Below are 15,581 nucleotides of genomic sequence, written 5' to 3'. Positions count from 1 at the left end.
GGGAATTGGCAATTGATGATCTCTTTTAAACCAAACCAAATGATTTCAGCAGCTAGCATCAGATTTGTATTAAAAATATTTTAGTTCCTCCAACACACTCAGTGTTGAAGACTTGCCAGCTGTAATTCTTACACACCAAAGGAACAAAGCTACTGCTGATTTTAATGAGGCAGGCCCAGAAATGAATGTGAAGAAGTTAAATCTTAGAGATCCCGTTTTTTAAGTTTTAGAAAAAAGGTATTAATGGGCTCTTTATAAACTTTTGCTATTCACATCATGGAAAATTGACAAACCTGCTGAATATAAGCAAGTTAAACAAACTTATCAGTCTCCTCTCATGTATCATGGCACTTTCCCAGTGAAAGAGGGAGAAAAGGTCTGCATCACAATAAAGCTCCTACTGAGTGCTTCTGACACAGTTTTACTCTGGAAAGTGCCAGGAGTCCATTTTCAACTCACATATAGGTATGACAAATTTAGAATTCAAAACACTTCTTCCAGTCTCCAGCCTTGAAAATCTACCATGACAATAAGCCATTTCACAAACTGTTGGGAAACTTCTGCAGATCAAATAAGAAGTTTCTGGTGTGCCTTGACAGATTCACAGTAATTAATAAATTTTAGTTAGCAGTCTTACATCTATGAAAATCCAATACAGTTCACTTATAGCACCATAAGCCAGCATAGATAGCAGAAACAAACTATGAAAAAGGCTCATTTTTATCACCAGCTCAAGCACTTTTGACCTTTAAAACATGACCTCTATTCAAGAATTATACTTTAAACTCATTAAGGACATATGTCAGGGTACTCCATCAGGATTTCTGAATGTGTGCCTTGAAAGAAACTTTCCAACAGATGATGCAGCAAGAGCAAAGACGCCTGAGGTTATTCCATTTTTTGGCTCCTTGATCAGACCCCTTGGAGTAATTTGGTCATCATGAAAACATTCTGCAAACACTAACTCCATAGTATTTCAATGTTTAAATGTCAAAATTGGATGAAAGCAGTATTGTGCAAAAGCACTAACAACTGTTATTTTAGAAAGTGCTTTATCAGGCATTACCAAAGCTGTACTTCTAAACAAAGCACTTTTCTTGTTTTACTTGTATGCTCTAATGCGTCCCAGACAGAATTTTTACTAGGAGGCAGCCATGTAAAAGGATTCACTGCCTTGAGATGATATATATCCCATTTTACACTAGATACATTCTTATTTTAACAGCACCACTCAAAAAGCTGAATGCTTCACATCAAATATTTTTAGACCTAGTTCAGGTAACAAATTTGCACACGCTTTTCCCAAATCCTTGCTCCACCAGTCTTGAGAAATTTAGAGGTTCCTCTCCTGTAGCAGGAGGAAAACCCCAGCTACAGATTGTTCTTCTGTACCTGCTTCTGGAGTTACAGATGCTCAAGAAAAACTCATGCTACCCCTCCCTGCTCTGTACCAGCACCATTATTTGACTTGAAACAAATGGCTGAGAGAAAGTGACCGCAGAGAAAGGACAGGAGCTTTGTTCATTTACATCTTTAAATGAATCAGGGAAAAAAAGGGGGGGGAAAAAAAGGGGGGGGAAAAAAAGGGGGGGGGAAAAAGGGGGGGGGAAAAAGGGGGGGGGAAAAAGGGGGGGGGAAAAAGGGGGGGGGAAAAAGGGGGGGGGAAAAAGGGGGGGGGAAAAAGGGGGGGGAAAAAAGGGGGGGAAAAAAAGGGGGGGAAAAAAAGGGGGGGAAAAAAAGGGGGGGGGAAAAAGGGGGGGGGAAAAAAGGGGGGGGAAAAAAAGGGGGGGGGAAAAAAGGGGGGGGGAAAAAAGGGGGGGGGAAAAAGGGGGGGGGAAAAAGGGGGGGGAAAAAAAGGGGGGGGAAAAAAAGGGGGGGGGAAAAAAAGGGGGGGGAAAAAAAGGGGGGGGAAAAAAAGGGGGGGGAAAAAAAGGGGGGGGAAAAAAAGGGGGGGGAAAAAAAGGGGGGGGGAAAGGGGGGGGGAAAGGGGGGGGGAAAGGGGGGGGGAAAGGGGGGGGGAAAGGGGGGGGAAAGGGGGGGGAAAGGGGGGGGGAAAGGGGGGGGGAAAAAGGGGGGGGAAAAAGGGGGGGGAAAAAGGGGGGGGAAAAAGGGGGGGGAAAAAAGGAAAATAGGTGTTAAAAGGAATTTGCTTATTCTTGTAAACTCCTAAATGAACCTCACACTCCCTCTCAGTCCCAATCCTTCCCATTCCTGTAAACAAGAGAAAAAGACTCAGATAAAATCAAAACATTCTACAAATGCCTTTTTGTTGGTAACGAACCATAAGCCTTTTGTAGATTGGAGGAAACTTTTCAGTAGTCACCTGCTTATTCTCATCTTGCATCACATGAAAGGCCACGCAGCACACTCAGCATTAATTATTAATCTAATCATGTTATCAAAGTACCAGCTAAGCAGGATCTTCAGAGAAGATACAATTCCTCTGGTGACACCCAGCTCAGACAGCACAGAAACATAATAACCATGGAGCCCTGTGAACTCTGCCCTGAGACAGACACTTCTTTTGAAACACACTGATCTTGACATCAATGTAAATCAGAAGCATTGCGTGCATGTTTTCTCTTTGAACTTGCTGGAAATTAATGCATTCCTGAAAATTCTGCACTGCAGTGTAGGTATCAATGCTTTTAGAATACAGGCTATTAGGATATTGCTGTAAAGCAATGGCAGAGTTCAGCCCTTGGTTTTGAAATCTAAAGACAAGCCACAAGAAAGTGAAAGTGTTTAGAGATGTACAGATCCAATTCTTTCTGCACTAAGGCAGAATCCAAACAAGAAACGCATAAAGTATAATCTTTTGCAGATACAGAGATTTTGACTTCATTTGCTGAAAGCAGAATAAGTACAAATAATAGTTTTGCTGACCCCAGTGAATGTTCAGTACATAAGGAGCCCTTTACAGATTTCAGAGGAGGTCTCAATTCAGCAGCTGCAGTCTATTTACCTCTTCCTTGGCATCTTGGGTTATTAAAGGTCAATCTTGTTAAATCCTTCAGTTACCCCTGCTTTCCTAGTCTTTTTTCACACTGTAATGCAAAATTCAAACTTCTGTTAGACACTTTTACAAAGGTCTGAAAATGCTGATTAACATGGGATTTTTTATTTATTACAGTCATTATTGCTATCATCATCACTATTGTTATCATCATCACTATTTTTATCATCATCACTATTTTTATCATCTTCATCATTATTATAATAATTATAAGGTTCTTCACCCGTAGGGTAATTGGGCGCTGGAACAGGCTCCCCCAGATATTGGTCAGAGCACCAAGCCTGACAGAACTCAAGAAGTATTTGAATGACAGTCTTAGGCACATGGTGTGATTTTCAGGGCCATCCTGTGCAGGGCCAGGAGCTGGACTTTGATGTTCCTTGTGGGTCCCTTCCAACTCAAGATACTCTATGACTTCATGATTTCCCAAGAAATAAAATTGCTGTTAACATTAAAAATACCATTGGATTCTCAGCCAGTAACCACCACAGCAAACTAGTTACTCCCTGTGAGTTTCATGCACTGAAAACTTAAGCAGAAACCATTTTTCTTACTTATGTTGTTCTCCAACAATAAAGAAACAGAAAGTGTTACAAAAACAAGAAGTTTCCCTATACGCCTACCTTGTTCTCAACAGAGTAGGAGTGAATAAGATCACAAATAAATAACACTTCTAGGATTAATTTTGTTCCCTTCTATTACTTCTCAATTAGAAAAACAGTATGTGCTACTAACCATCATGTGATACCACTTTGACCCTGAGGAAGTAGAGAAAATGTTGAAATTGGAATCACAACAGAACTATATTTACTTAGGAAAGACAGATCAAGGTCTCTCTCTGCCAAGACAGAAAGCAACAGGAATATTTAAAATAATCTCCAGTTTTATTAAAAAAAAAAAAGAAGCCAATACCATACAATACTTTACCTCTCATTTACTGACTTTTTATAAAGTATAAGCTCTCCCCAGAATAGGCAGTAGACATCCCAGTATTAAGTATTACACTAATCACAAGGTTAGATCAGGGCTCTTGTGGGAAGGAAAAAAAATGGAAAAATGACATAAACAAATTATTTGAAAATGCTGTAAAAGCATACTATTAAAAATTCAAAAACTTGCAAACACATATGTGTTTCAATGCCATCCGTATTTCAGAGAAAAAAAATGAAAAACAAACTGCAATTTTTTCCACTCTGCCAATAGCTTATGTTCAACATTAAGTGGAATTTTGATGGTTGTTTTTTAAAACAGTTGAAGAAGATAGTGTGCCTCAAACGTTTCTGGGTGGATCAAGTCAACACTTCCCTATTCTGTAGATGTTAAACAGAAAAATGGGAAGCTCTAAAACCCAACTTCAGTCACGAATCCCATTGAACTCTGTTCCAGCAAGGAGACTGCCAGACCAAGGCCTGGCATTCCCCCAAACATGCTGCAAAGTAAATCCCACATGACCGGGTCTGTACATCAGGCAAATGCAGATGTACTTGAATAAAGCACACTGTGCTTTCCTTGGATCATGGCAAGGGAGGGGATGCAATCTGCAATTTGGAAACTGTCAGGAAATAAATACATTCCAGCTTTTAACATCTACTGGTGTGACATCACTTCATTGCTTCGTTTCTTTAACAGAGAGAGAGAGTTTGGCACAATGTGTAAATAGAAATTTGATTTTTACCCATTTTAGAGCAGCCTGTTTGACAGCCAAGCTTCAAAGACAGTCCTGCCACAGAATGTATTTTATGATGCTTTGAACCTTTCTCCAAGGCCACTGACAGGCTGCCCTATGGGCAACGTGACTGGCATGCAACAGCATCCTCCATAACCCCACCCAGCCTCACACCCCAGAAGCAGCAGCAAGGATACATAGCCTGCATAGCCTCCACAAATTCCTCCCATCTTATGCCTCCTATTTGGGATACTTTTTGCACATTTCTAATGAGGCATTTCCCCATCTTTCCTTGCTCCCACAGTTTCTTCTATTCTGTCCACTGGCAAACAAAACCAAGTGACCTGAGCATAGCTACAACACAGCAGGGCAATTTCTGTGCAATGGGATATGCATGCCTGCAGTGTTTTTAATTGCCTTAGTGGACAAATTCTGCCTTTGGACCTCCAACAAGCAGACTTAGAGAACAGAATGACAGGGTGTTATGGAGTTCCTTTACCTTTAAGAAAGTTAAAGTTGCTGGGGTCTCCTGGGAGTCTTTTCTCCTGACCAATTATCGGTCATTGCTGAGAATTGACAGCAGTTTTAGCCATTGAAAAGTAGAATCAACTTGTGAACCCCACCTTAAAGTGTACACCCAGAAGTCTGTAGTTGTTCTTTGTTTCCTGGCTGTGAAGGGTGGCGGAGCTCCAAGCCTCCCGTTCCCTGCCCAGGCCATGCGGCCTGGGTGGGGGGCCGGGCTGAGCCTGCCGTTCTCCCGGCCGGGAGATGGGGACCGGCGGGGGCTTGCCCCGGGCTAAGCCGGGCCAGGCCGGTTCCTGGCTTAGCTGCAGGTTTTGCTGTGATAGAATTTACTAGAAAACTGCCGAGTAAAGAAGAAAAAGAGCTCTAAGCTTGCTGCAAGCAGAGACGGAGACCACGCTCTAAAGCAGCTATGAAGAACTTTCTATCACAGATGGCTCCAGCTCCTGTTCAGCAGAGATCACCGAACCATCTACAAAAGCTTGGGCAAGATTTTAACTCTTTCTTATCCAGATGAAACTTGCGGATTAATCTTTTCATCCAGAGAGAGAAAAGGAGAGTAATCAACATGAAAAGAGACTTTATAAACTACTAGTAGCAAGAAAGAAAAGAGACTTCAAGAAAGGTAGAGAATTAAGGACATGCTTTAATTAAGCTGAAATATCTTTCTGTTAAAACTATGGAGATGGACAATAAAGTCCTGAAGAAAAAACTCCTTTAATTCATAATAGAGTATGGAGAGGAATAAAGTGTTCAAAGTGTAAATTTGAGTAAAAAGTGAAGTAATTGTGGTATAGTGAAGTGCTGAGAGATTTGAAGCCTTGAGAGGCAATGAGAAAACTGTTTCTTAGTGAAGCTCACAGAAGCAGATGAAGAATACTTTTTTGCCTTTGACTAACTTATCCTTAAAAATGCTATCTTCAAACTCATGACCCATAACACATTTCAGAGTGATGTGGAATGGGAGGGGTGGGCTTTAATAACAGTAGCTCTGAGCAGCTGATATCAGAGAAACGAGAAACTATAACAAAAATAGTTTTCTTGTGACAAACTCCATAAATTAACAGAAAGGAACTTCTGTTTCTCTACAGAAACTGAGGAAAAGACTATGGAAAGAATTAGAACTGTTTAAACCATCAAAATTATACAGTTTTTGTCTCTGTTGTCATGTAAACAAAAGAATAGTGAGCAGTGAGAAATGAAAAGGTTTTTCTAAAAGTTTATTCTGGTGTTCTTATTCTTGTAGTTTGTCAATAAACTCTTCTTTATTCCTTTTAAGTTTTATGCCTGGTTTGCTCTTATTTTAATCCATATCTCACAGCAAGAAATAAATAATTCTTTTTTCCCCTTTTTGTTAATTACTGGTTCAAACCCATGACACAGGGGTAATGAAAAGCATTGAGTTTAAGTCATTTCCATTGATTACAAGAGTTCCTCTTACACTCTTACTGCAACTAATTTTATAATGCATCCATCTACTTTGATGGCAAGCAAGTTTTAGAAATAGTTAACATGCTATTGTTAATAGAAGGGCTCGAGTTATCAGACAAGCTTTATGACTTCTCTTTTGGGGTGAATACATCACCAACAGCCCATATGGGAGCAATAAAAGCCAGGAAGAGAATACAGGTTCACATGTTTGCTGCAAAGTGAATAGTGTACTCCTGCCTTGCAGGAATTATACATCTTCACAACTGCCAATCTGTGAACTCCTGTCCTGGGGCAGTCTATCTGTTTGTCCTCTGGATAACTGGAATACATGCCATTAGCCATCATCCTAAGAGAAAAAAATCTGTACTCAATGCCACAGTACAACTCATTTGTCAGTGCTTATAAATTGAACTTAATGAAAAAAAAAAAACAACCAAACAACCCTGTAAGATTCTCTCCCCTTTAAGCTAGTAGAGCTGCTACACTTGCAGATCATGGAGGTGTCTTCTTCCAAGGCAGAACCTGCCTAGCATTTATAGACGCCAGAAGCCAGCTGTATGAAGTACTTCCCAGCACTTCAAGCTCAAGAGCAGCTCCTTCTATTCACTTGAGAGGGTTAATTTACAATGCTTCCCCTAGACTCAAATTTGTCAGGCTCAAAACCAATTCGCAGCTCAGTCTCTGCTTCTGAAACCAGTTTTATGCCTTAGCTGTCAATAATGGTGCTAGTGTACAGTAGAAACAGTGTAATACATTAAATGTTGAGGCTATGTCTTGCTGCCCCTGCTGAAACAGACAACCAGTATCTCACCTCTTTATTTTGTGCGTAACGCAAGGCTAATTCTGAACACATGCACTGGATTACAGCAATATTTGTGCTGCCTTTTCTCTTTTCACAAAAGGGGTAACTCCACAGTTAGTCTTTTGCCTTTCATCTATTTGTGAATTGATATCTAATAGCACCAACCACTTCATATGAGACACTAACCAGTTCATATGATTTGAAACTACAAAACAAGAATCTTGACAATATTTTTTTTTCCTTGTGTTTGAAAGAAAGTATTCAACTGAATTACTTTAAGTTGTACTAATTCAAGAATGCATGCCAGTTCCACAACTCAGTTGAAAAACAGGCACACCACTTAAATTTTCAAGGGGATGGTTTGGCTTAAAGAATCTTACCCTCTTTTGGTGTTTCATCTAGGATTGAAGAGATTACCCTGAAACCTGTTTTCCTGTGCATTACAGAAAGTGCATAAACAATTCAAAGAAACATGGGCAGCTGGGAAACAGAGACAATGAAGAACACAGTCATTTTCACAGCTCTCCCTAATCTGAGTGAGGTGGAAAGCATCTGAGGGGTTTACATAGCCACACACAGAGGTCTGCAGATGCCTATATAAATCTAGCAACAAAAATAGAAAAAGCAATTATGGCTAGCTGTCACACTATCAGCCTCAAATGACAGTGGTTCCAGAACATCAGTAGTGCTCTGAGAAATGTCCAAGCTCCCACAAAGTCCATATAGGCTCTGGTTTCATCTGGGACACTACCTCTTAGGAGAGCCTTGACTTTAAATACAGGTGAATACAAAGTCATCTTTATTAAAGCACATGAATCATTGAGACCAACAGCAATCAAAAGCACCATACAGTGCACACAACCTCACAATCCAATCAGCCCAGTTGTAAATCTTACCACATGTTGCTTTAAAAAGCAACTGCACCCCTTGCAGAGGACTGCCACTCATCTCGTGGTAGGGAGCACTGGTTGAGCAAGAGCTCTATCTACTAACACAGGATTCACATGGTCTGTGGTGAGCAACATCCACAGACAAGGTGGTTTCCAGCATTACTCCATTCTTAAATATGACATACAAACTGCCAGAGTGCTCCTTCTCTGAACAGTGAACTGTTGAGACATTTGCAACAGAAGTGATTTTCAAAGGAACCCAGACTACATCCCTCAGAAATCACCTTATTCTATAAAGTGCTCTCTTGCAGTCCCTAGAAGGCAAAAACTGGGTGCAACGCCATACCTATACATTCAGTGAGCACTGATCCCTCCAGTCCTTGAGCTGCTTATCCCATCCAGAGGTGGAGGTACAGCAGCACATTTGTTCTTTTGCAAATCTAAACATTCATTGGACTGATTTCAGCACTTTCAGTCTCAAAGCAGTAGCTAAATCATAGAGACGTGGATTTCTAGCCTCCATAAAGTAATAGCAATGCTAGAGCAGCATGTTTCTTGTGAACAGTCATTTCTTGTATCCAATACAGTAAGATCCCATACACACCTGTGAGCACCTCACTAGCAGCAGGGGTCAGTACAAAGTAGTGTTAAAAAGGTTACCACATACAGCTGCTGCCCCATCTCTTCTCATCTATGAAGAACTATTCATTACTCCCCACAACACTTTCTGCCAGAGCCTGAATAAACACTTCTTCCAAAGATCAACAGCTCTCCAGGACACAGTAGGCAGAGAAAGAAGGATCTCAACATGTGAAAAGTACACTTCTGCAAAGGGGCTGTTAAGAAGCAAATTCCTTCAGTCCAGGTAATTTCCTCTTCTGGTCCAAGGCAAACAGGCAGATGATGACAAAGAGCTTTTCGACATATATCCCTACGCTAGTGATATACTCCAATGGGATGTGTGCCAGGGAGAAAGCACTGCTCTCTGGCAGCTACTCCAGCAGCATGGCATGCAACCATCACAGCCTGCAGTCCAGTGCAGGTGGCGTGGGCACAGCACACAAGCACTGCCCCATATGCTGTCATTAGCACACAGAGAAACAAAGGCCTTGGCTGCTCTCAGGTAAATAGGATACAGTGCAGAAGGACTTGGCAAAAGTCAAGAGCAACACTTAAGAATCTCTTCAACACTAAACAAAAAGTGTCCTTCCTTCCCATGGGTGCTATCACACACAGATCCTTCCCAACAGCAGCTTCATATGACTCTCTTAGGCAAGGTGCAAACCCCAAGTACCTCTGCTACCTCTAATTCCCACAGCTCTGCTCCTCACTACACATCTCATCCCCAAGCTTTCTTTTAGCAGTTTTACCGATAGTTTTGGCTTGGTGATGTACAAGCACCCCTGCCAGTGTCCTTAGTCCTTTGTGTGCTCCCCATGGCAATTTAACAACTCAGCCACTAGTGATACCTTGGTGAGGCCACCTCAGATCTTGCTTAATATTAGCTAGGAGCTAACCAGGGTGCAGAATGAAGCCATCACTTTGAACTGACAATTGTGTAGTCTTGTAAGTGGAGTATAAAGTCAAAGAAGCTTTCTAGTTGCACCAGAGATAATCCAAGATGTAGAGGGGAAAGTGAAGGAGAAATGAAAATGCTACATGCTCTCTGGGTGAAGCTGAGCCTACAAACATCAATACATGGGCAGCAGAGCATACTAGCTACAGATCTGTCAGTCTTCCATTAAAAAAACCAAACTATTAATTCTTTTACAAGACAGTAGTGCCTAAAAGAAAGGTGGAAAACTTTGAGAAAGAGAACTTACTGGCTCTGAAAGGACTATACTGTTAGCTTCAGTGCGTGCTATGGGACAAGAGCCATATGGTTCAGTCTACAAAAACAAAGGTCACATCCATCATTACTCAGCATCATTATTCCACAACTATACACACTGAGCAATGACCCATTACATGTTACCTCAACATGCCAGTAAGCAGGTCAATGCATCCTGTACAGAAACTAGCACAAAAGGTTTCTCTCGCCTTTAGATCTCACCATCAAGACTTTTCATATGTAAATATCACTATCCAAGCAATTATTGGATTGATTGATATCACTGACATCACACTTGCATACAAAAATTCTGGCTTATCCATACAATTGTATAACTCTCCAAAGCGAAACTCTCCACAACACTGTTCTACCAATATCTGGCAGTCTAGGTAAGCATGCTGAGGACCAAGATGTGAAATAGCAAGTATACTTGTTGATCAGTACTTCTGCAAGGACCAAGATACTTCAGCAACAGGTATAACACAGCTATGTTTCTTCATAGAATTTCACCTCATAACACACCCTAATTTCAAACATTTGACATTTACAGAGGTGCTGCCAGCCACTAGTACTTTGTTTGGCTTCAAGCAGGCAGAGATGGGGAGACAAAGAAAAGTTCATAATTTACATGACAGTAGACTACCAATTCCAAAAGAATTTTCTGACAAACCCATATGAAACGTTACTAAGAAATATTTCAAAATTTTCTGTCTAATATTAGGTAGTTTTACAGCTAGATTACAATATTTTATATTTACTAAGGACACAGATATTTAAATATTTCCTGTAGTCTGAAAGTATTTGAGTAGCATTAATTCACTCATGACCTGCCAGGGCTGAACTGTTGCCATAATTCTCATGCCTGAAGAAACAGTAACATGAAACCTGGCAGACTTCACTTACAGTACACCAAGTTTTTGCAGGATGCTGTTAACTTCCCCAGAAACAGTGATTCCCCTTAGCTACCCTCCATGGTCCCACAGTGCTGGCAACTTGAGCTTTCTGTTGTGCTATGGTACTGAAACACTTTTGGCTTTAACCAAAGCCAAGAAAGCACCTCAGCACCTTTTAAGCTCATAAAACTGCATGTACATTTACATTCAGCAGTTCCTTACTATCATATCATCGACTGATACTGCAACTAGCCATTGCACATCAATTAACAAAAACCAGCATTATGAAAGAGGCAGGTTTTGGAAACAAAACCAGAAAATTTGTTTTTCTATTGAAAAGAAGTTGCAGAAGAATGAGAATTTACTTTTTCAACATTTAAAAAGAAAGGACTTCTCAAAAAGAAATTTCCTGGATAGTTTTCTTTTACTGGATCTTTATTGTCCTAATACTGAAGCTGAAGCTTCAGTGTTTTACACAACTTATTGCCTTTCTGAACAGCTGGGCAAGTAAAAAAATGTTCTGGCTGCTCTGGTTATGAAATTACAGAATGTGCTTGATGAAACAAAATGTATTCCATTTCATATGGAATAGTCCATTTCAAGGCTAGTAAAATGAGGAGTTCCATGGTTCAAATTCAATCATAAAAAAGTATAATTTCTAGAAAGCCAAGAGAAACAGCATCTACTTAACTATGGATGATTGTAAGGCTAGCCAGCCACAACACATTTAGTGAAAATTTGATTTGCTTTATATGCCAAAGCTTCAATCACAATTTAAGTCCTTCAAATCTGTATTATCTTTACAGTGCAATAATTACACATCTGCAAAGAGACAAGCAGCAGCAAAAGCCAAACCCAAGCCAGAATTTGATGGGCTAGGTATTTCCTTTGGCAAGGAGGATGCTGCGGTAAATATCACTTTCACCAGACTGGGGCTGGGAAAAATGTGGGCATACACCTGCTAAAATTCACATAATTCTAGAAGACATGAGGGCTTGTGATTCAGCTGTTCATGCCCACCTTAGACTTTTCCTATTTACTAGTATGATTTTACAAATTATACTGGATATGTGCCAGGGTAACGTCCGGAAGGCTTCTATTAGTAGCATCCACAGGTGCATTTCTTGAAGTGTGAAAAATCCCTACTCCTATTTGTATATTCTTGATGTTTTTTTTCTTAAGAGTTCAAGGACATGGGATGTTATCGATTTTTTGCTTCTTTTTGGTTTCTTGTTCAATATGCAAGAGACTTTCCTTAAAGGCAAAAGTAATAAATCGAACAATATATACCAGCAAGCAAAACCTGTAATTTTAGGAAGGGGCTCAGCAATCTAACAGAAAAAAAAAAAAAAAAAAAGGTTTTTCCTCAATATCAAATGTAATACCCTATCAAACTATACTGACCTCTGCAGATATTAGAAGCCTCCTCATTGTGTTTCAAAACCAATTTCCTATGTTGTATAGGTGTAACAGATACTGTGCCTAGCTCAGAAGGCATTTGCAGAAGCATCAGCTACCAGGGACAGGACTCTTTTTTCATGTTGAACTTGCCAAATTTTTATTAAAGCTGGGCTACAGGAATTAAGTATGCAAACAGTGATCTGAAAAGCAGCTGAAAGCACACATTCTTCACCTGTTTAATTAATTCTGGAATTTCAAAATGCAGAGCTGCTGTAAAATAATGTTTATTTTACAAATACAGGGAGAAAGAAAATATGCCTTCTGACATAGTGCTGTCCCAGTCATGTTCTGCCTGAACTTTTGTTATTTATTATCTATTTCAGTATTTATTATTCTCCAATATGGACCAAAGCACATTGTATTTGTACGCAGCTGATTATCTAAAATAGTATTTCCTGTCTTTTTGACAGCTGCCAACTGGAAAAACTCACCTTACCCATTCAGTATATTTACTGTCATTGATATCCACAGTGTTACGAATATTAAGAAGTCCTCTCCAAGCCCTCAGGAGAAAGGTTAAATGCGTCATAAAGGCAGCTCCCACTCCCCAGATTCACCCAGGAGGGTACTGCTGTGAGCAAGCAGGCAGCAGGCACAGCTCTGGGTGGTTTCACAACCACTTGCTGCACCTGGGGCTGAAGGCACCATCCTGCCTGCTCTGACTCAGACCCAGTGCCGCAAGTGTGCAGCAGGGGAAGAGGGCATGCACATCCCATGGGTACTGCACCAGAGCTGGGGAGCACACAGCTGGGACCTCTCTGTCCAGCAGCAGCAAAAGTCACGGATACCCCTCCCCTGGGAATGTTTCCTGTGAAAGTACTCTCCCAACGCAGCTGAAGGGCAGGACCCACCACGTGTTGTGGAAGAAGCCTACACTCAAGTCTCCCCAGCTAGTCTCATCTGAATTATGACCCTGTTGCTCTCTCTCAGTTTCCAGAGTCCCCAGTTTTGTTCAGGCTCTGTAGTGACAGTGAAAATACTACAATCATGCGGGCACAGACAAAGACTGCACATCAGCATGTTTCATCCCTAATCAAGCATGCAGAGTGAATAATCATGCAGTGAGGAGTGATGCAGAACTTTCTTATGTTTCCTATTTCACCAGATTGGGGCTGGGAAAAATGTGGGCATGCACCTTTGACATCCAAGCCTGGGCCCGGCACTAGCTCAGCCTCCCTGGACAGCATTAGTCACCTCCTGGGAAAGCAGGGCTAGGGGCTACACAGCAATGAGACACAGGCATTTCTCTTTGTTTGTGCAAGAATTTTGGATCTGTTTGCTGCTGGGTTTTTTCACAGTAGTAAGAGTGTCGTGGGGCAAAGTCTCATGGTACAACAAAATTACCTCAATGGTTCTCTGTGAAGGGAGAAGTTTCCCCTCACATTCTTTTTTTTTCTCACAGCAGTTCTCTACCTAGAAGCACTCCCAGGGCCTTCACCACAGCCTGCATGATCACCCCTTCCTTCCTAATGAGCAATGGGACCATTGCACTGAGGCAGAGGACATCCGGCAGCATCATACTGCCACATCAGCTCCATCTATTACAGCCCAATCCCTCGATAAGGGAAGTACAACGCTCCTTACGCTGAACTCATCCCCACCTTACGAAGTAATGACCATTGAACAGTACTTGTATATTCTGATTTTCCAAACAGAGATCCAGAAAAGCTTCCAGGTAACTAACAACCCTGGGAGTAACTGGCCTGGATATGAAATCCCATTGTGGACCGCAGAGCTAAAAAGGAATGTATGGAGGCTAGCTTTGGAGCAGGCTGTAGGCCCATAGCCTGCCAGCCCTGCCTGAGAAGCTAGCCTGGGAATTTCATGGGAGGATTCAAAACAATCCTCAAAGACACAAAACAGCCTGCAGGTGCTGTTTTTCTGATTCCCGTGTTTTCCTTGCAGGAGAAGGTCAGGGGGTGGTAAACCCCACTGACCAATGATGGTAATGTAGCACTTTACTAACCAATAAGAGTTTCCTTTCTGTACTCTTCACGAACCAGTCTATATAACATAACTGAAGCAATAAACTAGAAATTCTCTCCTGTTCTGACTCCCTTGAGAGTCCGTGTCGTTCTTTCCGCCGTTCCTAATTAGAACGACAAGAATGCTTCATCTAGAAAGCTGCTAATGGCAAGAATCTCCATAAAAATAAATGCAAGGAAGAGGAGGAGGTTACTCATAGCAGATGCTAATTTAAGCCATTAGTTGTAAAAATAACTTCACATTTTCTTGTGAAATATCAAGAGAGCTGCTTCAAATTAACTAGAGGACTTGAGTTCAAAGTGACAAGTAGCCTTGGGAAAGGGGAAGGTTGAAGAGAACCAGGAAGAAAAAGTAGGCAGAATAGCAGCAGAAGAGAAAAGGTTGAATTTGGAGACTAGATGCCATAAGGCAGCAGGTAGGTGAGTTGCAACATACTAAGGAGAAGCCTTGCATGAGATCAAACCTTGACTCACTGAGGTTACCTGAGATGGTAGACTTGATCTAGCATCTACACAAGTGAAACCTGCTCCCTTCCCTCTCTCTAATGTGCAGCTGCACCCCATCCCCTTCCTCCTGCCTGCACAGCTTCTCCTCTGACCCCTTGATCAGACCAGTCAGCTCACTAAACCACAAAAAACTAATTCAGCAAAAGAGCTAAGAATTCCTTGCCAGCATAGCAAGCTGACTCATCTGACTGAGGGCAATCTCTTGCAACTGCACCATGGGGGCAGCAGGACCATGCCGAGCAGCTCACTCCTCCCTGGCAGCAGGAACACACTTGCCATCTTAGAGATCTGAACAGGGAACCCCTGCAGGAGAAAGAGGAAGAAAGAGCAAAGGAGGCAATGTTTGCTACACCAAATGGAACAATGAAGTGGAAGTAAGAGTGGCTTATTTTTATAACAGTGCCCCTAGGACAAAACCATTGGCAGTTATTGAGAGGGAAACTCCGTGGAATCAAGGCCCAGAACACAATTTAATAGTAGATTACTGACTGAAATACACTGGTTTACTCCATTACAGAGATTCTATGCTTCATCTTCACACCAAGGCTTCACAGCTTGCACTACTAATCACAGTTCA

General features: G+C 41.4%; 1 protein-coding gene across 3 annotated transcripts in view; it reads right to left on the bottom strand.

Annotated features, from left to right (window-relative positions):
• Positions 1-15,581, bottom strand: part of IQGAP2 (IQ motif containing GTPase activating protein 2) — a 127,340-nt gene that overhangs the window by 88,935 nt on the left and 22,824 nt on the right. The window lies entirely within an intron of this gene.

Source organism: Poecile atricapillus, chromosome Z (genome assembly GCF_030490865.1).
Source record: "Poecile atricapillus isolate bPoeAtr1 chromosome Z, bPoeAtr1.hap1, whole genome shotgun sequence".
In the NCBI taxonomy this organism is placed as follows: domain Eukaryota; kingdom Metazoa; phylum Chordata; class Aves; order Passeriformes; family Paridae; genus Poecile; species Poecile atricapillus.
This window is presented reverse-complemented; position numbering and strand designations above follow the sequence as displayed.